This window comes from Saccoglossus kowalevskii, chromosome 16 (assembly GCF_978046115.1).
Source record: "Saccoglossus kowalevskii chromosome 16, keSacKowa6.1, whole genome shotgun sequence".
Lineage (NCBI taxonomy): Eukaryota > Metazoa > Hemichordata > Enteropneusta > Harrimaniidae > Saccoglossus > Saccoglossus kowalevskii.
In genome coordinates this window covers 18,005,710-18,032,926 of record NC_140656.1, presented here as the reverse complement: position 1 = coordinate 18,032,926, position 27,217 = coordinate 18,005,710, and the positions used below count along the sequence as shown (strand labels likewise).

The following is a 27,217-nucleotide window of genomic DNA, read 5'->3' as shown; positions in this document are numbered from 1 at the left end:
ATGAGGGTTTCCTATAACAATGCTTTCAGGAAATTGTTTGGATATCCACATGATTGTAGTGTCAGTACAATGTGTGTTGTTAATAGAGTACAAACATTCCCTTGTCTTAATAGAAAGCTAGTATCTTTATTTACTGAACGCGTTTATACATCTACTAATGGCATTGTCTCTGTAATATATAGTAGTGACATACGTTGGAACTCACAGCTAGTGTGGTACTGGAATAATTAGATTTTTTGATTTTGTAGCATAAACCTAATGACTGTATTTTATTATAAACAGTAACTCTATTTCATTTTCTCTTTTTGTTTTGTAATTTACTTTATATGGACTCTTTCTGAAATAAATAATAATAATTGCACCAAACTTGCGAATAATGCGTTTTTATGTCTTCCCCTTCAGCATACAGAGTTTTCTACCATGGTCTATTTGAAGTCATATTTCCTGCCCAATACCATCATATTTGGTGTTTATATTGTGAATTCATGGTCTGTACTTCTTATAGCCATCATGACTAAATCCCAGTCGGTCTGATCTGTTCGTATATTCTTTACCAACATATCTACTATCGTTTATTTAAAGTCTCGATTTTTATTATTACGTGCCTTCTTTATTCTCAAGTAGTACATATTTCATTGAAACATCGGAGTCAAAACTTTTTCTCCTGATCAGAGTGTAATTCTTTTGGAACTCCGAACCTGGAAAAAAATACCAATATTAAAGCTCTAGCCCAGTAGTTACTTCTTGATATGGTGTTGCGTATGCTTCCATTCACTTACTGAACTGGTATATAACCACTAATACGACTTTATTACCGTTTATAGTCGTGGGAAATGGTCCGAGTATGTCCAGTGCTGACTGTTTAAATTCCATGGGACACTCGCTATATACTGTTGTAAGGCCACCCTGTGCCGTCAGGGGGGGGGGGGGTTGTACATGTAGCGTTTTGTACATTCATCACACTGTATACGACATTACCTAATAGCGGTTATCATACCTTACCATATATAACTGTGTCCCCCTGGGTAGTTATTTACAGTCAGCTCCTGAACAGTTTCTCCTGATTCTAGCAGGCTTTCATTTGTTTTCTCTGTCTACCTCTCAGCTCTGGAGCATAATTGTCAGCCTGGACAATCTGAATTTTCCTTCTTTCCTATTGGTGGAGCGAACCTAATTGCACATAATGGTTTTTCCAGTACCTTTTTGGAATCCTCTTTGGTCTTAATCTTTCAATCGTCTATTTCTCATACATCTGTTGTCAAATCCCACTGCTGCCACGAGTATGGTGGAAAATAATTTGCATATGTATGTGTTGTGTTTGATACTGTACAAGTGTGTGATAATGATAACCTTCTTTAATTATGACCAACTTCTTTAATTACACGTAGTCACCCAAGGCATTTGTAGCGTGGTATACACTGAAAGCCATCGCTTATTTTTCCCCACAAGGTATTCGTATATTGCAATGACTGAAACAGAAAAATAGGGTTATTCTTGGCAAATGGAATACACGTTTCAATGCTTTATTGAATAATGCAGAGCATAGAAATGTTGTCAGTAGTTAACTTTATACGGGAATAAATATTAACTTCTTGTCTTCCCTTCCAACCTGGCTGCTATACGGATCATCTTTGCCCTGGTTTTGTCTGTGACTTCATGCCCTAGAAAACAGTACACAGTGTCACAGGGCGTCTTTATTATAAGAAACGAATAATGTGTTGTACTAACACAAGGGATGCAATTATGTATTTATTTATTATAATGAATCACATGTCGTACACACAAAATGAAATAATTTGTTTAATACCTCACAAATATTTCGAGTCGAATTTAGACGTTGTACTACTGAGCATGTTACTGCACATATATGCAATTCATTTTGGAAGAGCACTTCTCATTGTATAATATGGAAAACTATTAGGATTCCTATCAAAAATAATATATGATCTTTTCATTCTATGGCACTGTCATGAATTAGTTTTTGTGTATCTGTTGTCCGACTAATTTAGCTGGTTACTAGTGAATGGCTGTGTTATATCTGTCATCATTTAGGTGCATGCGAGGTCCTGAACGGAACTTGACTCAGTGATTTGGAACTAATTACGATATAACTGTTGCCATCCGGGCTACTATTTCTGACGTTTGCTATTTGCGGTTATTAATATGGCGGACGATTAATCAAAAGATATGACGTGTCCAGTACTTAGTGTGATTGGCTATGTGCAAATTGAATGTGTGAAGGCCAAACCTTAGAGTTTTTAAACTTCTTTGTAATTGGTTAAGTTTTGATACATAATAAACGGTCTAAGTCCTTGGTCCCAGAGAGAGATCCACGAGGCGAGAGAGTCTTGGTGAGTCCTGGGCAGAGTCTCCGAAGAGGTAGTTCGCCTTGAGGCATTCTCGATGTGGCTAAAGACTAGCTATTGAAACGTATTTCGTTGCGTGCGTCAATTTGACTGTAAAGCTTAAGTGACTTTCCCGGTCCGGTACCTCAAGCAGACGTGACATAGAGACCAGACGAGATTTTCCCCCATGACAAGTGGTGGAGAATCTGGGCAAAACGAGAATTTCCTTTCATGACACGTGGTGTGAGAACCCTGGGCATTGCGTCTCACGCACTTGGACGTGTGTGTCTTTCTTGTGAACAGACCTAGCAGCTCGATGGCACAGACGAAACTGCGCTTGACGTCTAACGACTTTATCCGAATCACACCGATGAACAACACTGAAGAGATGAAGATATTAGAACCCCTTAGGAAGGACGAGTATCGAATAGGATTGGATAATCAAGGTGAATTGAGCGACATTGAGACAAGATGAGAAAGAACGACCCGGACTAACGCGATGAAATAGAAGAGACGCTTAGACTTTAAATTAGAACTTTATCTATTTGTGTATTGTGTAGAGAACTGCTGCAACTGAAAGACGTTTATCTTTTTTTTCAGAATCTGGCTCTTTTGCTTAGTAATGTAATGTATTTCTCGCTTTCTATTGTCGATTTTCGAACGTTTTTTGTGATATTGAATTGTATGTTATGTGGGTGCCAAGATCTTTGTTTTGAACGGATATTTTGATGGCTTTGTGAGGTCCTTTGTGATGGTAAATTCAAACGTTTCTTAGTAGACGAAGTATTTGCAACACGCAGTTTTGAGTTTTTAAGAAGTTTGCAATGCTTTAACCGAGAGATGCATCCCTGGTAATCACGTGATCATGCTGTCGACTGCAGCGATTGGCTGATCGCATGGTTACACCACCACACCTTAGTTTTTTTGACCTTTTTGATATAGAATTTGTAACCTTAGTAACGGGAGACAGTGCAGCAAAGGGCTTATGTCGGCGGACTGTTTTGAGGAAAACGGGACGGTTTGAGCCCCTCCCTGGAAGAGTAGGATATTTAGATTTATAACCCTTGATTTTTGTGACATTCTAACTATTGTATTTAATCAGTGTGTTTTACTCTTTTGATTTATACCTTTTATTATTATTGTATTTAACCCGTATGACGATGAGTAGATGAAGGTAACTTTGATTTATGAACGTGTTAGGCCAGGCGGCATAACCTCAGTTTGGGGTGAAGGGATGTGTCATGTGTAATAAACGGTCTAAGTCCTTGGTCCTAGAGAGAGCTCCACGAGGCGAGAGAGTCTTGGTGAGTCCTGGGCAGAGTCTCCGACGAGGTAGTTTGCCTTGAGGCATTCTCGATGTGGCTAACGTATTTCGTTGCGTGCGTCTATGACTGTAAACCTTAAGTGACTTTCCCAGTCCGGTACCTCAAGCAGACGTGACATAGAAACCATACGAGATTTTCCCCCATGACAGCACGGAGAAAAATTGTGTAATATGAAAAATAATCACAACATGGAAATAGTATAGTACACTTTATTTCATATCTATCGCTGAGGAATAATACATTGTCTGAAACTTCTGGTTATATTGAATAATTACAAAGGACGAAAGATTACCTTATCATTTTCTATATATTATGATAGTTTATCCAAATATATTCATCCATGTACACACATAGTAATAAGGTCACATGACATGCTAATAATTTATGCAAATTTATTCATTCATATGCACAATGTGTACTCAATACTAAAAGCATATCTGTAATAGAATACTTCGTAATTAAACAGACAATGAAAGAAAGACTCGAAAATATGTAAATTTTGAATGCGTCACTGGGAGTACCTTGGGGCAAACTTTGAAAGCAAATGTTTGTTTTAAGATGACAATAATAAAGTCAATAATGTAGACTTGTAATTTGTTAAAAACCTTAATAAATATTATTACACCAGTAAATGCCGACTGTGATTGTGACTAACACAAACGAATTAATAATATATTCGTACGAGGTACGAGAACCTAAACTCCGATATTTTGTTAGCAACCTTATTAATCTTTTTTAAAAGCCTCTAGAAAGAAAAGTTCAGCTTAAATATCGCTTTCAGAGATAGTTTACCATCAAGAACTGTCAGTGACGTATTCGTATTTGCATAATCGTAAGCACCACAGGCGCGTACCCCACTGGCGCAAATTGCGAGCGAGTTTCGTACTCGATCGGACCATAAGACATGCCGCAGCCACTCTCTAATGCTTCCATAAAAGTCATAAAAACGTTATGAATATCTTCAGAAAGTATTATAACATGTAGTAAAGACCAGAAGATGTGTTCATTCATTTTAAAGTGACCGGGATACTGCAGCCTTGACATAACTCCTTGATAACCCCTGCCGAAATTAAAATTGTTCTACAACAGCTCGAAGCTCGATAAAGTTTTGATTGTTGGTAATCCTGGCCATCATGTCTCAAAATAAGATTTAAAAAGTTGGGTTGTTGTAACAGCTGAGTTGTTTGTTTTTTTAAACCGCAGATTATGTTCAGTGTTATCGATCTCTACTAAACTAAACTAAGGTGTGGAATGAGTGTTATATAGATAGGAGCACGATTTTGAAATACCAACACGCGTGCACAACAGGTTGACCTATAAACGAACCTATTTGGCAAGAACCGACTCGGTACGAGCCGATAAGGGGACATATAAATATGTGGTCAAATGACACCGCGACTGATGAGTATTCAGACTGTCAAGTCAAAATTATAAGGTATATTTTACCTTCCTTCCAACAAGTCACTATGTTTCTTGAATATCGTGGGTGACATGAATCTTTTCATGTTTTGATTTCCTCTTGTATATTTTTTGTTTGTCCGTCGTTCAATTTTAACATATTAAGATTCGAACAGTATTATGGTGCAGAGCATACCTTGAGAGAACTCAACTTGGCGTATTGGTGAGATCTATATATGTATAGCGTTCATCAACCTATTAGTGAGTGGACGACGTCACAAACCCCGACAATCTGACTAATCAAATACACTAGAAATACAGGGACAAGAAACTCCGGTTCTTTTTTTTTCTCGGTCTCTTAGGATTCGATCGTTTGACGCGCCAGATTAAATTTGAATATTCCGAACGAATTTATGCATCGTAGTTTGGAAAATGCGTCACAGGAGGACTTAGAATTTTCAGTTGACAGGAAAATTTACGTGAGAATCGCTCTAAGGGATGGAGCATTATAGTGGGTGGGCGATGGCGATTTTTTTCGTCGCTTAGTTTTGCGTTATTTTTTTTCCGCTGTGAAGTTGCTGTATTTTTGTTCCCACAATTGTATGAATTACCATGAGATTCGGGCGTGCAGATTATTTATGTTATTGATCCGGTTATGGATTTGTTGCGCGCATCCGAACATGACACACCAAGAGATGTTGCAGGAAACGCCATGAAATCTTCAGCGTATTTGGTTTGGCATAGTTGTTAGGATATAAATTGTTTTAGGTGTGTAATATGATTTGTGTCAGTGCTACGCCATTCATATATATGCCAAAGATACATGAATTTCAAACGTCAAGATCTTCTGGTTATTTCGTTTTGAAGATTTAAGGTATAGATGCAAGTTCGTGGGCACTTGAGAGTGATTTTTTGTTTTATTTTTTATTATCCAAACAGTCTTGGCTATAGACTGTTAAAATTTCGCAGCATTGTGAATAGAAGAATATATTCAAAAGACGATTTTAAAATATAGAAAACAGGTACAAACATTCCCCCTTCTGAATGTTTAGCAAGATTTAGCAAGGCTGTACATAAACAGTCAAAAAGAAACATGGCGAAAAAAAGTAATGACGGAATCTCTATATTATGCACTATATTTAACTCTTTACAAAACGATAATATGTTTAAATTTCGTAGCAAACTTCTTAGCCATTATCTCCACTTGTGTTTTTCAGTTTACCAGGGAAGTTCAAATCAAAGACTATAGAGAAGACTATAGTCTTTGGTTAAACCACAATCAATCTAGAGCTAGAAGGACTGTGGTTAAACAGCGTCGAGGACAGGAAGTCACACATCGCCGCATCGTAACTGAGGCCAGCATCTCATTTGCATATAAGATCAGCAGTGACTTGTCAATCAAAGAGCAACGTAAACAAACTTTCGGGACTTTTAATCACATATGCGTGCCTCGGTTCCCTATATTTTAAAATGGATTTCTGAGTATGTTCTAACATTGACAAAGCTCCGCAAATTTTAATACTATCTAGCTAAGACTGTCCGAGAAAGAAAAAGCAAAAAAAAAACAATGTCACTCTGAGTGCCAACGAACCTGCATCTATAGCTTAACCCAGGCATATATGAATATACAGGTGAATTTTACGAGCCTGCAGTATTCGAGTTGTGTTCACTTTTATACCTCCATGTCCCATTTCAGTGGCAGTCTAATTGTACACGCTCTACTATATAATGCACCCAAATCAGGTACAACAAACAGAATGCCACCCTTAACGCACGTACATGTCGTCACGTACAAGAGCCAATGACGTCTGTGTCTTCTCTATCGTACTACGTGGGACATTGACGTCACTAATGTAGATAATCTATGGTTAATCGGACATTGACATGGGCGTGGTTCGAAACTCATTCTAAGACAGCCAAATCAACTCATGAGGTACATTATTTCTATCCATTCATGTATTTCAGGGGTATTTTTTATCATCGCATATAACCATGCATGTGATGACAATTTTGAACGTCAGGTGCACCAGTTCATGTTATTTCATGTCAATATAATAAAAATGGAAGCATGTTGTTTAGCACTTCTTTCATATAAGATAACACAGAAAAAAAACAGTGGAAGAAACTAAAAAAATTAGGAAGAGAAAGAAATTCTGAATGAGAAAGTAAGGTTCCAACCCTTTCTAAAATCAGATACCATTTATCAGTTCTACTGTGCCAACAGTAAACACAGCCCAACTAAACTATCATTATATACAAGTGAGTTGACGGTGATCATAGCATTCACATTTCAGAGGCGGCTGCACGAAATTTGGCATGGGGGCGAGATCTGCTCACCAACCTTACAAGGGGATCCGGGGGCATGCCCCCCTCAAAATTTGAAATCTAGACCCTCTGAAACGCTATTTTCTGCATTTTGAGGGGCAAATTTTGCTGACACAATTGGTTCCAGCTTGATTCTGGAGGGGCGCAGCCCCCTCAACATTTTTTCGAGGGGACGACCGCCCCCTCTGCCCCCCAATGTGCCGCCGCCACTGCATTTCTACATCTACTTTAATAGTGTTTATAGACTACTAACATGACTTTATGGTGGCACGAAATCAGAGTACGAACTCCTTATACACACTAATGAAGGGCGTTGTTCATTATGTCAAGTGTTTTTTTTACAAATAATACTGATAAGAAATCAGATGTTGTTGTTAATATCTCTATTAAATTGTATTTTAATCTCACAGGTTTTAATTCCACCACCAATGTGCCGAAAATCTCAAAGTTAATTGCGAGATTATTATCAAGTGTACCTGAGCCGCAATAAAGTGAAAATTTCTCGCTAGTCGCGAAAATTACTACGTAAAACATTGAGGTCAATAATGTAGATAATTTTATGGTCAATCAGATATCTGAGATTATCCTAATGGTAGAGTTCGTGGTACGAAGCTCATTGCGTAAGGCACTGTTTGTTTTAAGTCAAGTGTCATCAAATAATAACGTATAAAAATCAGATGTTGCTAGTCATTTGGTCAGTTGCTGTATAATTCGTTCAGTCTGATTATGGGATTCCACTGACTTGAGATTTTGTTTTCACGATCATCTCCCCTTCCTTAATAATATTTTTGGTCAGACGAGACCTGAGTTAGAACACTAATTGGCAGTTAAAGTGAGGACAGTCAAGTCAAAGCATCAGGTACGTTATTTCTATTCATTTATGTTTTTCATTTTATTCATCTTCTCATATTACTATCCATATTATGTTTTGTGGAGAGTTTAATTTTGAATTTTCCTCTTTTGCCTTTTTTGTCTTTTTTTTGTAATTTTCTCGTCAATTGTATCATATTTAAGATTCAGATAGTATTAAAATTTATAGGACATGCAACAGCTACGGCCTTGCCAATAGCCGAACATCATCGACCCGTTTCTTAGATTCAGTTGTGATTAAGTCTCAAGCATCCTGTGATGTCATTTTGATCAGTATAACTCACAAACGGCGTAACAGCAGACTTAATTTTTGATCAAGTAACTCAATAATGAAAGGGATTTCAACAAACTTTTGCCAATACAACTTTAACATTGTAAACATTGAATGGAGCCAATTTGGAGTATAGTGGTGAACAAAATGTCATTAGACGGTAGATGTGACGAAATATGTGTCTATGTGTGGCATCTTTCAACTGTGTTGAGGTGTGTAATTTGATTTGTGTCAATGAAACATCATTCACCTTTTGATGAACATCATTCATCTTATGATTAAACTATAAACCTTATATTGCGTTTCGAAGATATAAACCAGGCATTTATTCCATAGGAATATATAGCACTGAACAAAATGTCGTGAACCTTGCTTGTACGCCGCAATGAGTAGTTTGTGTTGTTTATTTCCATGTCCCATTTCAGTGGCAGTCCAATTGTACAATTTCATGGTCATGTGATAGGTATTTTTGATGGTTAAAAACCTTTCACTTAGGTAACCGGGATTCGGTCGTTTCCACGCTAGGCTAACAAAAGATATACACAAGCTTCGTTCATGTTCCCAAAACGATTCTCTGCCAAGTCCCTGGTTTTCACCCGAGACAGCATTAAATCCATCTTTATTTCTTGTCACCCCTTAACCAATTACAATCAGTATAAGAGACTCCAAGGCCTTTCCTTCCAACAAACAACCAATCACATGAAAGTTTTACACATCATAATCAATTAATTACTCGTCAAGCTGTCTAGAGAAAACATTTCTATACATTGTCAACACTAACTAATATTGGTGGGGTAATAATCTCGCACTAACATTCCACCAAGATACTACCTTTTTTAAACTCGCAAACAACATTGGTTTAGAATTACAGCTACTGTCTTGTATCTTAAAAACTGCAGAGTCATAAGATGTTTTTGGTTGATTTCGACCAGCTCGCCATCTGGTCTTGTCATTAACCTTTATCAGTATATGTCATGACAACCACTGTCAAACTGACTGAAATATAAATCATGATAGTCAACCAGATATTGACGCGGTGAATGGTACGAGACCAGAGTACAAACTCATGTATTTCATGGGTGTTTTTTCATCTTCATATATAAGCATAAATAAAATGTTTTACAAAAAATGTGAATTCGAACTTTGCTTGTTTTTGTCTGGTGTGTTCGTTTCCAATCAATTATAGCATATTTAAAACTCAAACAGTATTAATGATGCGAAAATTTAGTGAACTCAATCTGGCGTATTGTGGTGCAAAATAGTGTTTTATCAGACAGTAAACGTGTCGAAATTTGGGTCTATGTGTGGCGTCTATCAACAGTTACTATTTGGACGATGTCCCAAAAGCTGATGGTCTGTTTGACATAGTTGTTGAGATATTAACTGTTTTGAGGTGTGTATTTTGATTTGTGTCAATGGTAAATCATTCACATCGCTAAATATTCCATTAAATTAATACATCGTGATTTTTGGGTTAAACAATAAATCGTATAATGCGTTTTGAAGATTTGATGCAAGCATTTTACCCATGAGACAGATACAGCTGAGGGCGAAATGATGTGTACATTGCTAGCACGCTGCGCGTCTGGAGTATTTAGGTTGGGTTGTTCACCTCAATGTTCCATTGCGCGATACACCAAACTTAGATATAACAAACAACGCATCACCATTAACGCTTGTACATGCCGTCACGTACAAGAACCAATGATATCTGTTTGTACTTGTATCTCCTTCAATACGAACTACGTAAAATGTTGACGTCACTAATGCAGATAATGGTATGGTCAACCAGATGTTGACGCGGTGCATGGTACGAGACCAGGGTATAAAGTAATTATACATATTACATGCGCAGGGAGTTGTCAGCATGAATTCAGGTGTCTTCAAAACACTGATAAGAAATCAGATTTTGTTGCTCATATATTGTCAGTTGTTGTTTTATACGATCAATCAGTGTCATTCAACCTTTATGCACGCCACTATCTTAAGATTTTGTTTTCACGAGCCAACTCCCCTCCCAGTAATTGTTATAATTATTATATGGTCATACGACCCGAGTTAGGATACTGGCAAGTGTTGCAATTGAGGACAGCCGAGTCAAATCATAAGGTACGTTATTGCTGTCCATTTATGTATTTCATGGGTGTTTTTCATCTTCATATATAAGCATAAATAGGATGTTTTACAAAATGTGCGAATTCGAACTTCTCTTGTTTTTGTCTGGTGTGTTAGTTTCTAATTATATCATATTTAAAACTCAAACAGTATTAATGATGCGGAAATGTAGTGAACTCAATTTAGTGTCATTGGACAGTAAACGTGTCAAAATATGCGTATATATGTGGCGTCTATCAACAGTTAGTATTTGAACGACGTCTGCAAACCCGATGGTCTGTTTAACATAGTTGTTGGGATATATACTGTTTTGAGGTGTGTAGTTTGATTTGTGTAATCATTTATATACAACAGAGAACGCAATGTCATGAACGTTACACGCTGTGAGTCTTGAGTCGTTCATGTCTACGTAGGATTACACCGTGTCTTGTTCAGTGACAGTTGAATTTCACGTGCACGACAGGCATCATTGGTGAAAAATATCTAGGCGTTTATTGACAAATGACTCTCATTGTTCAAGAGTTTTTCAGATGAATCCTTCATACGAATACATAAACCGAATTAACTACTCTAGCGAAATGACATCCAAATGAAAATAGTAGTATTAAACGAATACAAATATATATTATGAATCGCCGACATTCTCCTGACTATTGCTATCAGTTCATTTTTTCGACTGATGTTGGCGGCAGCTGTGGCGTCTAAATGTGATCTGTATTGTGGTAATTGTATCTTCGGTGCTTCCACAGGTAGAGATGTTGATTTCATTTTGCCTGTTAGCATATCATCTGTCAGGGGCGGAATTAGAGGGGGCCGAGGGGACCGCCCTCCTATTTTACCCCCGTAAGGGCTTCGCGCCATCGGCGCTCGCAAACTAGGCCTTCGGCCAACTTATCGGCCCCCCTATTCCAGAATCCTAGATCCGCCCCTGTCTGTGGCAGGGGGTTGCGTTGTGTCGTCGCTGAATGACATCATAATAAGGGTCATAGTGTTCATCATCCGTAATATTTATGAACGGTAACTGTGTCAATGACTTGGCGTTGAGTAGATGAGGCGGTGTCCTAACAGACGTTATCTTCGATTAATTAAGGTTGAAAGTTCACAAAGGTGACTAGCACCTTTTTAATGGACTTCTTGATTAATTCCGAATAGCCCTTTCCAGAATCCTGCGAACCACGGATGAATGTTCACTCGACGCGATGAAAACTGAGAACTTCTGCAGTATCGCGTAGATTTCGTATTTCTACGGCGGCAGACATGTAGGTGAACGCAAACAACATTCGACTGGGTAGGGAGACGTAAGCGTTATTTCAGGAGTTTTGGTCGAGACTACCCATGAAATCCACTCGACATACGTCGAATGGAGGCATTATATTTACGCGGTATGATGGCAGCGGTGCTTGAACAAGGTTGGAAAATGGTTTCCATCGACCTTGCAATGAGTCACACGACTTCTCAGTATGCTGCGTTCAACCTGGCGTATTTTGGATATCCAGTGTTGGACACCAGAATGTTGTAAGAATCCCGGGTTCCTGAACGAGTACTGTCACGTAGGTTATTCTTTTATTCAAGAAGGTATTGATAGTGATGCTGTTGGAAAACAGTTACGCAGTCTCTTGTTGTTCCAGCAAATGGTTTGATTCGTGAATTTAGTAAATCTTCACGTGATGTCAAATGTTGTTTGTTCAGTAGGTATTGCTCTAATATGGAGTGTAGTTACCTGTGACATTTTTTGTTCAGGACTGATTTTAATCGCATTCATACTGTTTGTATTAAGCCATTGTCTGTGTATTTTGTTTCCTTTTTTGATTATTATGTGTGTTATTATTATGGGTTCTTCCTGTAATGAGGAAATTAATAATCATATTAATACCTCAGGTGAAATTATGATAACACAAATGCTGGCAATGATGGCGAGGGATCAGCCTGTTTAGCTGACTTCCACACTACCAGTAAAGCTATTAAAAGGTTTTTAATTTATACTCTCATTGTTATGTGCCAATTTCAAGCCAAACCCGAAACTAGCTGCAAATTATCTTGTACAACATTGGACATTGGACACAAAATACACCAGAAGTAACGTGAACCACAATATGAATTATAATGTCCTTTGCAGCGAGAATCAGTGCGACTGGCCTCTGTCTTTGAATGTGCCCGTGAATCACAATAACAATACAATACAGTGTTCGAGTGGAAATACAGGACGTTTTTACATAATTATATGATTCTACAATAGTGAATGGATTTGACCCCAACAAAAGGACAAACTAAAGAAAAAAAAAGTGATTAAGTTGATCACAATCAAATTTGTATTCTCCCATACAACGAAAATATTTATCACTGTAAATGATCAATCTTCATAAATACTTGTGTCACTAACACTCACCATAACAATACTAATCTCATAGGTAATGCCATGGGGTCACTGCATCAACAAGTTGTATTAGATGACCGCGACCTTGTTTTAAAAATAGTGGTCAAGATGAAAGAATATCTGGCCGACGATACCCTAGATATCAGTGACAAATTCATAAAACAAGATGAAAGTATTGTAACACAAGTTCTGGGAGCGTGGGAAAAGGCATTTCTCTACTATAACGTCGAGTTTAATAAATCAGCGGATCCAATAATGCGAACAATAATGCGTAAATACCACGCCGATCAAGAGGTATGTAATGAATATTGTACATTCTGTCCCTGATTGTGTTCTATGTCCGCCCATCGTCCAGTTGTTAACTCTCTACTCTAACATTGTTCAGATTTCTTTTTACATATCTTTCCTAATTATGCCATAATCCATTCAGAAAACCGTCAATATATTGACAAATATATTCAGAAATAAACATATTACGTAATAGCATGATAGCAAACTTACGATTATAAATGTTCACAACTCATTCGTGCAATAAAACCAGGATGTCTAGGATGTCTTGCAATTTCAATTTCTGTACTGTATAAGTCGTTTGGGTTTGAAAGCTGCGAAAATGAGATATTTTGATAAACATTAGATCATATCGTGACTTACAATATCATATGTTTTAAATTCGTGTAATATTTGAAAAGCTCGTAACATATGAAAATCACACCACACGTTCAATAATCATATATCTTCATATGTATCATGTATTTTATGTTCCAACACGTGACATGCCTTCCAACTGCCTGGTCGCACATCTCCACTTCTCAAGCAAATCGCATCGTCAATTGTTATAAACATTCAGGTTGCAACACATCACAAACAACCACTGAAATATGGCTGACACTTTCCGAACATTCTACATCACACGACCGTTAATCAGTATTAAACATGTGCTAATTCAGCATACTGACGTTATTAAGTAATATTATGTAAATATTCGCCATCAGATCATGGACCAAATTGCTGTCAATGGATGGACATACTCTGATGTTACACTGGACGTTGGCGATGAGGCCCCAGATGTTCAAGTGCATTCGCTGGATGATGAGCAAAAGTATAGTCTCGTTTCAAGATGTCACATACACAAAACAAAACCGCTGGTAATATTTTCCTCATCGTGGAGCTGACCCTTCATGTCGGTAAGTAGTCTGTCAATATCGTCGTTTTAAGTATTTGTGTATTTCTTTAGGTGCCCAATGTCAATCAACAATCTTTCCTGATTGTTTGGAAAGTACTACATCGACCCCCTGGAGTAAATAAATTCAAGATTTTGTTATTGATTGTATATTCTACACATTTATGTTCTCATTGAAATATATATTCAAATTTTGTTTTTCATTTCAACTTTTATTTGATACTAATTAATTTTTGAACATTTGTAAAGTTTTTTGTTAACCAGGGTAGGCTCGCATCCCTTTATAATGTTTATAAGGAGAAGGCAGAGTTTCTGATCGTCTACCAGCTAGAGGCTCATCCATCAGATGGAATAACCTTGGGTGAAAGTATGATACCTCAGCACAAAACCATTCAGGAGAAGATAGATGCTGCAAAGCTCTTGGTGGATGCTGTCAATACAGAGACCGAAGACGTCGCTACAATAGACATTGATGATGCTGATAAGGTAAATTGAATTATTGTACTTATTGAATTAAATGTTTTCAATGACAACTAATGAATTTATTTACATATATACTTTGAGATGATGCACAGACCTGGGAGTCTGTGATGATACGCAGATATTATTAGTTTCTGGCTGCACATAATAATTACCCAATTTGCGTAATAATTAGTCAATTGTAGGATTTCTACAGATGTCTCAAATCCTAATCATCACATTTCATTGAAACTTGGTACATAGGTACTCTAGGACAATGCAAAGACATATTAATTACCAAACTTGCATAATAATAAGCCAGTTTTCAGGTTTTCCATTAATAATTTAAGTAGTCATCATCGTATTCAAATGAATCTAGGTGCATAAATATTCGACATTGTCTTATTGTAAGTGCCGTAAAGCACAATACACGGACCTGATTAGTTTCAGGTTGAAGTTCGGACATATCAATTACCTAATTTGCATAATATTCATAATTATCACATTTCAATGAAATAGAGGCTCTAAGGGGCCTATAATTATTATTATACATTTCAATGATGTGGATCACATTGACTATAGCAAACTAACATTAGTCGCTAAGCGCTAAACTAATATTAAATTGCGCGTTAATTTCAAATATATCTCACATACTGTCGCCACACGGGACTTCTTTCTGAACTTTTTTTAGTTGAAATTATTCTGATAAGAGAGTTATATTTAAAAAGCTTCGACATACACATCCATTAATCTAAACTCAATAGTCATAGAAGGATTTCAACAAAGTATAATAAATATTTAACAAGATACACGTACGAATAACAATACCGATATCAATAGACATTAAAACAACGTCATATTAACTTACCATATTCGTCCTCTATTGTAGACTTTGGAATGTTTGTCCATCCTACAACAAGATACACGTACGAATATCAATACCGATATCAATAGACATTAAAACAACGTCATATTCACGCACCATATTCGTCCTCTATTGTAGACTATGGAATGTTTGTCCATCCTACAACTGAATGATATAGAACTGATATATCGCATATGTATTGTGATGGCTTGGAGTTCTATTTAAAGCGGGAGCCTCAGGGTCGTCACCTGCGCACGCGCAGGAATTGAGTCCCAAGCGACGATAACAACACACGCTAAAACACAAAGGCTCATGGGTAGACGCTTGTTTGTAAACAATGACACGCTATGGTAAATACTAAAATCGCGTACGTGATGCTTCATTGTGAGCAGCCTCTGTAGGTAGACTCTTCGACGGCGGAACAGCTTGAATTGTGAACATGTCATCGTGAAAACCTCTGAAGCCAATTGGCATGCCTGAATATTCTTATTATGTATTAGAGAGCGAGTTTAATAGAGATTTAGTCAGTGATAAAACAGTCGTATTACAGTATGCACATTTTCGCCCGTCAAAGTATTTTTTTTCCTTACACTCGCTTAAGATACAACGTAAAGGCCTGCTATGACTCGCTTATTCATGTAAGTTGTTATGAAAGACAGTAACCAATCGGCGCTTGTCTTAGAACGGGGGAATTGGCCGCGCACTTGTACAGGCCGATTGGTCCTTTGTAGTTAACGGTAGACACGCTGATTTCTGCATTTTGCAAGCTACTGAATATTTCACTGTAGACGTATATCACCACCGCGTTTTTGCGGTAACCACTAGGTGTCTCAAATTAAATAAGCCGGGTTTTACGAAGATGGGTATAATGCGGAATAATCAGTCATACCGCAATCCATAAACTCAGTTCTCAAAACAGTTAGTTTAGTGACTATTTTCGAACCATTGGCTATGAAATTAGAAGTTTAGCTAAAACCTACGGCCTTTTGAAATCGTGACCGAATCTCCAAACTCATCTCATTTTCCTTCTGCTTATGCTGACCTCTGACACGTAGAACAGATTCTGGGTACAAAATCAAACCGATATCCTAACTAGATAAACTTCAAAAGGTTCCAGATACAACATCACAGAACTTGTGAGACGATTAATTGTATGGCGTTCACATTTTCAAAAGTCGTCAACGATGTCGTTATTCAGTTATTTTTTCTTTAAGTCAAACCATAACTGTAGATGTAATCTCTGTAGGATTTGTTACTGATTACAGTTGAAAAAATACCTGATCAAAAAACACCTAGACTCGCATAATGTATAATGTTCTCTTAATATGCAATTAATCTCGACAGATCCGCGTCGTTAGCGATGATATGGAACATACATTTGCCAGTATCTATGACTGTTACCTAGAAGATGTTTTTATTATAAAAGACGGAAAAATATCAATGATTGGAAGCAGAATGGTTGAAGATACAAGAGATCCAAATTTGATATTCTGGATGGCTGACGTAGTGGAGAAGTGGCTGTCTTCAAATTAAAAAACTGTTACTGTAGTATAACCGAAAGTCTCTGATGAATATAATTGGTAAATGACAGCAAAAATTGATCCACCCGTTCATTCAGACTTTGAAGTACAATTTACAGCAAGAAACAAACTGAAATACAATTGTTTCCTTGTTTATCTTTTAAACAACTTACACTGTCGCGTGTGAACAATGTCCTATGACGTCATATGGTTAAAACAAATGAAATTCTATATGACCGAGAAAGAAATACATATGTTCTATGCGTAAATTCCTTGTTATTAGATAAACAAGGATTTCAACCATGTCTTTTATGCGCAATACTGCAAACAAGCGTAGTCCCTGTAAAACATAAATTCTTTGAGCGCATTTTGCAATCAAACGATTTGATTTAATCCAGCATAGTAAATGACGGTCGAGCTTTTCTTAATAGCATGTGTATGTTATTTTATATTGAAAATGCTATTACTCTGATTAAGAATGCCGAACACGCCTTTATTTAATTTACGAATAAAGTATAGGTCTTACTAGTCATTAAGCCGACCCAATTTAATATTTTTCTGTTTGTTTTATTTTGTGTTGCCGGTCAATTGCTAAGCGGTACTGCATTTAAAATAGCACACAAGTGTGTCAGATTTATGTTTGACTTTGTGGAGATAATCTGGTTCAATCTCAATTTGCTAAGGCTTGTTACAAATTTATTATACTAACCTTTTTAATCACGCTTTAGTTACCTCATTTGCACAATGACAGATGTTAAAACAGTAGTATAGTAACTATTGTCTGTCTGTGATGGCAAAGAGGCAGGGGTATGGTAAATGGGGTCACATGACCAGGGGTATTTTATTGTGGGGCAGAAGATTAAATATCAGTGTAGGCCAGCCTCGCTACGGTATAGTTTTCAAATTAATTTGTAAGTTTGACATTTTTGTATAGCCTATGTCGGCTTTTTGAGGTTGTTATTTTTTCATTTAGTTTTTAATTTTTCATCAGCACATTTGTGCACTACGTGCAATGTAAGTGCAGACGTTTTAGTCTGCTTTTAGTGTGTTGTGGTAAATAAATGGTTCGCCGGACTGACTGCAGATACGTGGCCGCACCTGGCATGAACCTTAACTTATATAAGTGTGTGTTGTACATTGTTGGATGTGGTGATTTTAGATAAGACTAGTATTATATCTATCTTTATACGGTATGCATTTTATGTTTTAATTGTGTATTCTTAACTGAAATAATATCGTACGACTTTGAACTGTAAAGCGTACACGATGGATGCATTCAACCTGATTTCCCAGTGGGTCACTAGTAGAAACATATCAACGTGTATGGGAGGGGTTTATAAATTTGTTTCATCAAAGTTAAACTCTGCAAAGCACCCGTGTGAATATGCAATCATTGTTGTTTTATAAAATATATCTAGGAAATGGAAATTCTTAACAGTCAATGAAGGAGCAATGCCATTAGAGATTAGGAGATTTAGCATACGATGCTGCAATGAGATAATATGCAAATTGGATACATACAGTGCACGATCATGACCCCAATCCTAACCGTGTCTGCACATTACCCCAAGTTAACTGTGTACTAAATTTAATCATATTCCACTAGGGAGTTTTGAAGATTTTGCTTACACAGACTGAGATATTTAATATGAGTTAATTACCTATTTGATATGCACGGACATGGCCCTAAAACTAAACATGTCTTTGCATCATCCAGAGGTACCCATGAACCAAATTTGATCAAGATCTGTTTAGAAAACAGACAGACACAACACGGTCGGGAGCTAAAATGTGGCAAGGGATTTCTTTTCATACATCAACTTCTGAGTTTTAATTAATGCGATTGTCTGATTTTACTTATCATGTCCGGGCGGCAACACAATCACCTGGCGGGAGCGTGAACAAGTCCTCCATTCCGTTCAGTAAATTCACCATGTACAATGTGCAAAAGATTTACACGACTTTAAGTCGCGCATTGTCACACTCTATAAATGGGGCGAAATTAAAGTGAAATTAAATTAAAGACGATTCTCATTGAAGATTCCATTTCCGGAACAACGCACAGTCAAAGTGAATTAATTGTGGAATTTACGGCGAGGACATTTAAATGGCTAAAGACTAATCCGAACAATAAAATTTTAAAAAATGGTGTGAACGAATAGAGTTGAATGCTAGATGTGTTTATCATTTAATGAAACGTAGAAAGAAAAAAACGGTTGAAAGAAAAAATTTGGTAGAATGGCGTTCGGAGGGAGAAGCTGTTGGTCCCCTGTACTGCCCTACACCGTGTACGTAAAAGATCCAATTGTTCCTGTCGAGTAGCCGTTTCCACAGAACAACTAACGCATTCTTGCATGTTTGTGGTGTGCCGTCCCGAATTTTCGAGTCTGTAATCAGGTCTGATCTGTTGTCCAGAAATGATTGTATGAGTGGGTATCTTCAATCCAATGGATACTGGCTAAATAAATACATATCATTTGAAGCGAACACTCGTAATTAATTTGTTGATTCATGAAGTCAGCCCAGACATGGCATAAAAAAACATGCGAGATAAACACGTGGGGGCAAAAAGTGACACCAATCGGTCAAAGGTCATCAAAATGTAAAAATAATAAGCAACATTATTCAATCCATAATGTCTTGCCGTTGTGTACTAAATAAAAACCGAGTTTGTGAAAACACCTCTCAGAAATGGAAAAAAACGCTAGTCTTGTTAAAAAAAAAATCGTTATGAGTCAATACGCAAAACATAATGACGAGCATCAGTAATCAGCCATGAGTGATGTCAACGCCACGTTTGGATAAATCGGTCAAACATGTGTTGTATTTGTTGTTTTTGCAGAGTTAATATTTCAGACAAATAAAATAAATATTTATTGGCCTGGTAGCCTCCTCTTTTTGAATAGCCTATCTTGTATAATCCTTTTCAAATATCATTTTCAAAACATACTTCGCCCAGTGAATGCTGATGTATGTAAAATCAGCGGTTGAAAACGTCTCTGTGAATTACGTGGTAACAAACTATGTATCAGAGGCGACTAAACATTCATGTTTCGCATTTTAAAACGCTGTTGTACCGATGTATGATCCCGTGTCTGTTCCATACTCCAGTCGGACTCCGTCATGGAGCTGTCCCCTTCGGTATAGTATGCACCAAAAATCGCGTCTTCTCTTTGGTTATGATAGGAACTACGGTCTGATTCCTTCAATAACTTTTTTCCTCTGACATAGTGCTCGTCTTTCTTTTTTTCGGGCCTCTCTCCTTTTCATTCCGCGTGGCATTGTTGTATAATAAGTACACAGGAAACGAAACTGGTCTTCCCGAAACATGATTTGCATATTACTGTTAAGCTCCAGCAATCAATCAACATTAATTATGCAAAATTTATGCTAATTAAACAATTAAAGTAAGTAGCACATGTGTTTGTTTTTAATAATTTAAACCTAGTTTATTAGCATTTTCCCCTGCAAGCGGCGATAAGCTGATTTTATGTTTGCATCAGTCTTTTGAGAATACTATTCGAATATGATTAGATGGAAGAAAAATGAAGATATTTGCAAAAAGATATAACTAATACTGTCAGTTGTTTTGCACTGCTCTTTAAGCGTTACAGAATATACCAACAAAACTTGAAATACAATTCTCTATGTAATATTCTCATATGTGTGAGTTGGTAATAAATTCACAGCTGTGTGAGTTGGTAATACATTTTTACATTTGACACACGAGATAATGAAACTATACTGACACTAAAGGAACTTTTAGTACGTGTGGCGCGTGTAGAATGTTACATGTGGGATGTAACTTTAGAATTAAACTCAAAAGATTAGTTGTTCATAAATTAAGTATCATGAATTTCTAAAAAGAAGGTTTATATAATGTCAGTATATTTTCCTTGGCTCGCACATTAAATGTATACTGTATGTTGCATAGTTTTTACTGTGTAGCTGGCAACTGAAACTTTGAATCATGAAAAAATGCTAGTATACGACTGGAAACAATATTTAATCAATGGTGACATCTGACCATTGACGTCATTGGTGAACAAGCAACCAATCAGCGGGAGCGATTTGATGACGCGCCCAGCGTTCTGCTAATCACGATGTAATTGTTGCTCGTGATGCAGATGGAGATGGTGACGAACGACTGGTATCGTTTGTCGTCGCTCTGATTATTTGAATGTTTAATGTAGTGGCGATTATGATCTAATTTAAAACATATGTATGTATGTATTTATCTGCTGTGAACTTTCTTACATTATCATGTTTTACAACCTTCGCAATGATTACAATGAGATGATTTTCTCGATTATTCATTAAATTAGCAAAGCTATTTTAAATTGTATTTTAAATGAACCAAAATAACTATTGAGTTGACTGAAAAGTGGATGGTTGTACTGACTTGAAGATACAAAAAATGTATATCGGAAATGAAATAATATATCAGGCCTTGGTAATTGCTCAATGGCCCAAACAAAAATAGCGTTCGTTTGGGATTAATATGGAGTTATGTGATGATGTCATTTACGACACGTAGATAAGGTCAATAATGCAAATGTATGGGTTGTTATGCAAAACATGGGACCCACATAGAAGCGCACGCAACGAACATCGCCATGAACAGTACGAATACCGGTATATCGTGCGCGATATATATGAAAATCTACAAATCAGTGCTACAAGCAGATATGTATGATATAACGTATGACGATCTATGTGTGAATTTTAAAATTGCATCAGTTAAAGCATGTGTAATATATGGCTGTACAGATGCACGAACAGAGTTCATTCTATAAGTCCTCGCTTTTGGACTTCGTTCAAACGTGAATGAAAAACATCATATCGGATTTTTATAATTACTGTTATCTAATCACTTGTCATTATAAATTGAGTACTTTTGACAAATTGGTAGCGGGCAAGCACTGACAGACAATTTGAGTGTTTACCAGTTTCTAATGAAAAGCCTGCAGTGGACTAACAACTGGAATCTACAAAGGTTTAAGTCAGCATTCATAAAACGAAGCATGTCACTAGCTTAGAATAATTATTCCATTTCACAGTATTACAATTATCTTCAATAAATATGATTGTTATGAGAAGATTGCAAAGTTTACAGCCGATGAAGTGATTGTGAATTTAGTAGGATGCATGAATACCTCGCCTGATTTGAATTCAATCTTTTGAATTTAACCGTCACTCAGTCTCACCCACATTGTAAATCATGCATCATCATCAATACATTTTTGTTGAGGGTGACATATCAGAGAACTGGCGGCAGAAACTGAAAAGAAAATATGAAATAATTTTAATATGAATTGCTTGCAATAAAAAAAAATCAAAGAAAGGTTAGAAAGAACTACTGTGTTTTTTTTATAATTTGTAGTTTTTTTATTGGGTACTTAATGAGTCACATTCCATAGAATTACAAGTAACATAACTTCAAGTAGGTTCTTCCTGGTGAAAAAAATACACTTTGCTACAGTGAGCCTATCTAACAAAGAGCAGTAGAAGATTCCATTTTTTCAGATGTTTTACCATAGTGTTATTTTGTTGTTCAATAAACCTCTCAGACCGGTATACTCTTTTGATATATAGAGTCAGTCTCATGAAGTTTGTTTGTTTTTTTCATTCATTTTGCAAAAATATATATGTTTTCTGACAAGCAGTGAAATGAAATTAACCGTTAATATTTTCTTTGGGTCGGAAAGGATCATACACAGTTTACTTGGTATTTTTTGTAACTTTAACGGTTTTCCCCAACAGAATAATAAGTCTCTCCATAGGGCTACTGTGAAATCACAATCATAGAATAAATGTTGAATATTCTCTATTTCTTTGTTACAAAAGGTGCACATCTGATTGGAGAACTTAACTGGATTAATCTTATGGAGTTTCTCATTTGTATAAATGATTCCGTGTAACAATTTAAATTGGAATTCTCGTAATTTACAATCTATTGACATTTTTAACATTAATTTATACATGTGTTTCCATTCTAATAATTCTGGTTTCATTATATCCTCCAGTGCTCTGTGACCTACCAGCGATGTGAACACTCTGTTTCTTAATTCCTCATTCAGATTTGATTTTGAAATGTCTTCTAATGGTCTATGAATTCCTGAGATGGTTAAACATACCTCGACTATCTCTTTTTCTTTTAAGAACTACTGTTAGCTGAGGGTACTGGAGGTATTATGTAAGATTAGTTTTTTAACTGAGAAGTTTGTATGCTAATACAGATCTGCTCTTCGAAATGCACAACGTGATTTTATTGAAGTTTATAATACTAATAAAAAAATTCAAAGTTTAAAAAAAGCTGAATAAAATTGGTTGTACATTATTTTGTGGTTTGCAGTCTGTGGTAATCCAAGATCACATACATGGATGCACTAAGCTTGATTTAAATCTGATATTATTTTATAGTGATTCTAGAAATATCAGAAAAATGTTTAGTATATCAGAGGTACATTACTTGGGGTTTGCAACGCGCATAGTACTGTATGGTGACATCATGCCAAGATCCCATTCAAGTCTCATCTCGTAGATAGCGAGACTGATACTACGACCTTCTGACATGACATAGGCGGTTTGTAATAAAACAATAAAACATGTATTACCACATTCATAGCGAAAAAATGTAATACATCGAAAATGTACAGAAAATATAGTTATCGTAATCCGTCATATCGCGAACAGCTATTTTGATCCACCTGGACATCCCAGTATCCTAGTTGGAACGCCTATGTCACCGTAGTTGCAAACCCCAAGTAATGTACCTCTGAGTATATGCATTTTTTTGTTTTTTAGTTTTTGTTTAACATTCTATTGCCATATTTGGACATTGCATTACATCATTGCTGTCACTCTATCTGACGATTAATTACTCTATTTGGGTTGAATCTGCATAACACACTATCTTGCATACAATCGACTCCATCCAATATGGCGATGTGGTTTAGTCATTGTTATAATAGTGGTTAAAATGCTAATAAAACTGAATATAAATCTCAGAATTCAACTCGCTGATATGAAATGTACATACTCATAAGGTTGTTTAAATATATTGTCGCATACGACTTATTTACCACTTCCGTGTCACTGGAAATGTTCTAGAACCGTACTGTGTCTGGGTGGAATATTGTAGATTTTTTTTATAAACTGGTTGAATAGGTAATAGAACACTGTAGGAGGCAATAGAAGGTAATGGAACATTCTAGAAATTTATAGTAAATTCCAGACTCATTATGTATGCTGATGTAATGGTCTATTTATAGACAGTGTGGGTATATATAGGGGAGTTGTTCAGCACTAAGTTCAGATCGGAGACCTCGTTGAATTGTATTGGAGTTTAAGTAACTATCTAGTTATTGGAGTAGTGGAGTTTTACCGCGTCGTTGTACTTGATGTTTGCAGAGTATAATAATACCAGTACCAGTTGAAACCTCATCTGTTGGCTCCGTGTTCGTATTTTATCATCGCCGCCAGGGAAGTCTTTCTGTTACTGTTGCCATTTTGGTATTTGAACCATCACACCTCAATCTGATTAAAATCTGATGTAGTGTACGGGCTTTAATTATTTTGGCTATAAACTTATTTTAATTTTATTTTTTATTACTTTTGTTATTAATGCCTTTTTATTTTATTATTTTACTTTGATTTTGATTTTTTTTAATTCCGCCCTACATACATCTGATCCGACGCCTACGTAAGTCCCGTTCAAATCTCGCGTAAGTAACAGCCAATCACAGGCCCCCTTTTATAGAGGCTGTCGGTTGCTTTTCAGTGTAGCGATACTCTCCTGGCAATCTTTCTGTACATTATATTTTGCCCACTTGAATAAACCATTAATAGAAAATTGCTAGTATATTTTTATTTACAAAAGAAATTCCACAGCATTTTCCAATTTTTGTCATTACATTGAATATTTTGTTCACTTCCAACAAATGTGTACACTTCCTGATACATCTTCGCCAGCCAAGGTTCGTTTATTCAGTCATCGCTTCAATTTTACATCAAACACTGAGCATAATTATCTAGAATGGAAGCAAAAAAATAAGTAAATCGTAATGATTAGAACACTGTAAACAGCTATAGTAAACAATGCAAATTTTAAATTGTATAACGGTCACCGGCCCACGGCATCGACGCAGAAAATTGGAGCAATAAAATATTTCCTGATCAATTGCGATGTGTTCCAAATAAAAAATATGTTATTCCAGTCCAAATCAGCTCAATTACTTTGATAAAGAGTTATTGTATAATGTACAAAATGTTGATACATTTTGATGAATATTTACAGCTACGGCTTCAATACCGTAGACGGTTTTGACCCGATCGTCAACAAAACATCACCCGTCTCCAGGGCAAGCGACTGGAAAAAGACACCGGTGTTCGGTCGAACCGGTGGAAACAAAATCGTCACTCCCAGAATAACTACGCAAAGTAACGATCTAAACTCGAACCATTCGAGCCACAATATAAACATAAAAAAATGACTTTCGTTGCATTTGACAATGATAAACTTACCGAAAAGCCGTGTTCTTCTCGGTCCTAACGTCGGTATAATCCGCCATTTTATGTTTGAGTGTGTTTGCCACCTGACTCTGCCCAGTGACGTCATCATGTGCGCTATAGAAGAAGGTCTGTGATTCGTTGACTAAAATCGTCGACAGTGGATCTCGTTGAAATCTCGTTACATAGGCATCGGCTCAGATGTATGTAGGGCGGAATTTTAAAAAAATCACAAAATCAAAATCAAAGTAAAATAATAAAATAAAAAGGCATTAATAACAAAAGTAATAAAACATAAAATTAAAATAAGTTTATAGCCAAAATAATTAAAGCCCGTACACTACATCAGATTTTAATCAGATTGCATCACACCTGTACTATACCAATTACGGTAATATTACGTTGCGTGTGACACAATTTGTCCACAAAATATTTATTTTTGGCATGGCAAGTCCTCACCATATAGTACACTGAATTATTAAACATGATACAAAACTTGATTTGGCATCAATACTCAACTTTGCTTTTCAACTAAATTTTACTAATCTCGGCAATAATGAATACAGTTGTCTAGCAATGAAACAATTCTGTAATGTTAAAATGATGTAAACACAGACAAAGAAAAAAACTGTTTGTTTTGTGAAATCATTCGTTATTTACACTAAATTTCAGAAAACCATGAATGTTATGTTTAGAAAATATTTATAAAACATTTTATAAATTAGAAATGAAGGCTTCACACCCTTACCCACTTAATGTGGAAGTAGCCCCCCCCCCCCCTCCCGGGGTTTTTACGTTTTTCATAAACAGAGTATATTGCCACTACAGAGCAATGAAGAAAAATCAAAACGTATCATTTAAAACAATAGGATGTTATGCATGTTTCATTACTCTGTTTGTTAAATCGAGAGGGTCGTCACCTGTGCAAGCGTGGGAATTGAGTCCCAAGCGACGGTAGACGCTTGTTTTTAAACAATGACACGCTATGGCCATCTGACGCCTTCACATGTGACGACTCTCCCACTTTAACTAATTAGAACTGGTGGGCTAATTCATGCACTTCATAGCTGTCAGCTCTCCGGGTATTTGTTGTGCTCTCGTGTTGTCAGTTTGTCATAAATATTGGCCGTTGATGGCATTTTTCATCAAGAACGATTTCACTGAAAGAAAGTGGTCTGAGGTTGAATTTATTGCTCCCCGTGCTACGTATACAATGCGTGTGAAGAAAAAAAGATTCCAGCGATAAAGTTGCTCAATGACCGTGACAGAATTTCGAGATCTTTGGCAACCCTACTCCTGGGGGGGGGGGGGTTCGACGTCGACTCCCTTTCGGTCAGAAGGAATATGCAATTTTATTTAAGACATTTTATTCGGTTTTGTATTGAGTATGTTGATTCTGTATTCTACTCTTATCAGAACCGAAAGGCATTCACTTCATATTTTTAAAGACACACGCACACAATAAAGTTAACCAAATTATAATTTATAATCAGATATATGGGTATCTTTACGTAAATTTGTAAGATATACAAAGTGTGTGTTTTCAACTAGTGAACAACTGTTTATTGAATTTCTTCAAAATTATTATTCAAATCTCTCCTGTATTTCTAGTATTTTTCACTTGACTTTTGAACAAAGTCTACTTTCCCATGACGACAT

At 36.5% G+C, this 27,217-nt stretch overlaps 1 long non-coding RNA gene and 1 pseudogene across 2 annotated transcripts; one reads left to right on the top strand and one right to left on the bottom strand.

Annotated features, from left to right (window-relative positions):
- Positions 1 to 2,661: 2,661 nt before the first annotated feature.
- Positions 2,662 to 17,082, top strand: LOC102808096 (thyroxine 5'-deiodinase-like; annotated as a pseudogene). The gene is made up of 5 exons (XR_014926607.1): positions 2,662 to 2,791; positions 13,058 to 13,317; positions 14,016 to 14,207; positions 14,453 to 14,689; positions 16,872 to 17,082. The product of XR_014926607.1 is annotated as a thyroxine 5'-deiodinase-like (transcript).
- A 7,820-nt stretch (positions 17,083 to 24,902) lies between these two features.
- Positions 24,903 to 25,921, bottom strand: LOC146733713 (uncharacterized). The gene is made up of 2 exons (XR_014926691.1): positions 25,574 to 25,921; positions 24,903 to 25,080 (listed from the first exon to the last, which is right to left on the bottom strand). It is a non-coding gene; the product is annotated as an uncharacterized LOC146733713 (long non-coding RNA).
- Between the last annotated feature and the right edge of the window lie 1,296 nt (positions 25,922 to 27,217).